The sequence below is a fragment of the Tachyglossus aculeatus genome, chromosome Y4 (genome assembly GCF_015852505.1).
Source record: "Tachyglossus aculeatus isolate mTacAcu1 chromosome Y4, mTacAcu1.pri, whole genome shotgun sequence".
NCBI classification, from domain to species: domain Eukaryota; kingdom Metazoa; phylum Chordata; class Mammalia; order Monotremata; family Tachyglossidae; genus Tachyglossus; species Tachyglossus aculeatus.
This window is the reverse complement of record NC_052096.1, coordinates 4,155,454-4,158,191: the sequence shown is the minus strand read 5'-3', so window position 1 is coordinate 4,158,191 and position 2,738 is coordinate 4,155,454. Positions and strand designations below refer to the sequence as shown.

General features: G+C 43.0%; 1 non-coding gene across 1 annotated transcript; it reads left to right on the top strand.

Moving 5' to 3' along the window:
• Positions 1 to 1,822: 1,822 nt before the first annotated feature.
• TRNAI-AAU lies at positions 1,823 to 1,896 on the top strand. Its single transcript has one exon. It is a non-coding gene; the product is annotated as a tRNA-Ile (tRNA).
• The last annotated feature ends 842 nt before the right edge of the window (positions 1,897 to 2,738 follow it).

The following is a 2,738-nucleotide window of genomic DNA, read 5'->3' as shown; positions in this document are numbered from 1 at the left end:
ATTAATGTACGTAACTAAATAAATTACAGGTCGATATGCATGTGCTGTGGAGATGGGAGGGAGGATTAATAAAAGGAGCAAACCATCCCTTAATCAAGTCATCCTTTAATCATTCAATCAATCGTATTTACTGAGCGTTTAGTGGGTGCAAAACACTGTACTAAGCCATTGGGAAAGTGTACTATAACATTCCTTCCCATAATGAGCTTACAGTCAGACATCAATATAAACAATTAGATAAATGATTAAATAAATTACAGATATATACAGATATAATTACATATATATATACAGATATAGTTGCATATATACAGATATAATTACATATATATATATATATATATACAGATATAATTACATATATATAGTCATGCAAAATCCTCTGCGCTCTACACCCTGTAAATCCTCAATAAATTCCATCGATTAACCTCGTTGTAGGTAGGGATCGTGGCTACCAACTCTGTTGTATTGCCCCCTCCCAGGCTCCAAGGCATCAAGCCTTATCTTCTCCTTCTCGCCTGTATATATGTTTGTACATATTTATTACTCTATTTATTTATTGTACTTGTACATATCTATTCTATTTATTTTATTTTGTTTGTATGTTTGGTTTTGTTCTCTGTCTCCCCCTTCTAGACTCTGAGCCCACTGTTGGGTAGGGACTGCCTCTATATGTTACCAACTTGTACTTCCCAAGCGCTTAGTACAGTGCTCTGCATACAGTAAGCGCTCAATAAATACGATTGATTGATTGATTGATTCCCTGCCCACAACGAGCTGACAGGGGAGCAGTCTACAGTGTCCCCCTCCCCCCCCATCAAGAGGGCTCAAGACCACCACATAGAGATGTGTTGTTGTTTTGGTGTCTGTCTCCCCCCATCTAGACTTTAAGCCCATAGTGGGCAGGGATTGTCTCTATTGCTGTATTGTACTTTCCAAGCGCTCAGTAAAGTGCTCTGCACACAGTAAGCACTCAATAAATACAATTGAATGAATGAATGAGGGGGGAGAGCATGGGGATTACATGCCTGTCTCCCCCTCTAGACTCTTAGCTCTTGGTGGACAGGGAATGTGTCTACCAACTCTGTTATTTTATATTCTCTCAAGCAACTTTTAGACTGTGAGCCCACTATTGGGTAGGGACTGTCTCTCTATGTTGCCAACTTGTACTTCCCAAGCGCTTAGTACAGTGCTCTGCACACAGGAAGCACTCAATAAATACGATTGATGATGATGAAGTACAGTGCTCTGCACACAGTAGGTGCTCAATAAATACAATTGATTGACTGACTGATGGGGAAACCTCAGTGGCTCAGTGTAGAGGCCTACCTAAACAGGATTAATAGATTTTAAGCATTCTGCCTTCTCTCTGGGGTCTTCGGCTCTCACAGCCCCTGCCCAGGGGGGACCTACTCCCCTAGAAGCAGAATGGCCTCTAGAAGCAGTGTAGCCTAGTGGAAAGACCACGGCCCTGGCAGTCAGCGGACATGGGTTCTAATTCAGGCTCTGCCATGTGCCTGCTCTGTGACCTTGGACAAGTCACTTTACTTCTCTGTGCCTCAGTTACCTCCTCTGTAAAATGGGGATCAAGACTGTGAGCCTCATGTGAGACAGGGACTGTGTCCAACCTAATTAGGTTATATCTACCCCAGTGCTTAGAACAGTGCTTGGCACATAGTAAGCACTTAACAAATACTATTATTATTATTATTAGACTGTAAATTTGTTATGGTTGGGGTACATACATATGGTCAGGGTACATGGTCAGGGCCCAGTGGAAAGAGCATGAGCTGTGGAGGGTCATGGGTTCAAATTTCAATTGGGCTGGTTAGCTCAGTTGGTTAGAGTGGGGTGCTAATAACGTCAAGGTCGCGGGTTTGATCCCCGTATGGGCCATTTGGTTTTTCTTCTAGACTGTGAGCCCACTATTGGGTAGGGACCTTCTCTATATGTTGCCAACTTGTACTTCCCAAGCGCTTAGTACAGTGCTCTGCACACAGTAAGCGCTTAATAAATACGATTGGTTGATTGACTCTGCCAATTGTCAGCTGTGCGACTTTAGGCAAGTCACAACTTCTCCGTGCCTCAGTTACCCCATCTGGAAAATGGGGATTAAAACTGTGAGCCCCCGGTGGGACAACCTGATCACCTTGTAACCTCCCCAGCGCTTAGGACAGTGTTTTGCACATAGTAAGCACTTAATAAATGTTTTGCACATAGTAAGCACTTAATAAATGCCATCATTATTATTACACGCCTGCTCAGTTGTACTGTACTCTTCCAAGTGCTTAGTACTGTGCTCTGCACATAGCAAGCGCTCAATAAATACCACTGATTGGCTGTTGTGAGAGGCCTGTGGTGGCTCAGAGGGAAAGTAACAGCCTTGAAAGGTTGGAGGCCTGGGTTCTAATCCCGTCTCTGGTATGAGAGTTTAAAAAAAAATTGTAAATACCTAGGAGGGTCTAGAATAGATCACCTAAGAGTGCTGAGATAAAATTTTTCCCCCTTTTAGACTGTGAGCCCACTGCTGGGTAGGGACTGTCTCTATATGTTACCAACTTGTACTTCCCAAGCGCTTAGTACAGTGCTCTGCACACAGTAAGCGCTCAATAAATACGATTGATGATGATGATGTGCTTAGTACAGTGTCTGGCACATAGAAATGGCGTCACAAACATCGTAATTATTGCCAATTATTACTGATTAATCGACTTCCCCTTCCTTCTGACCGACCTGTC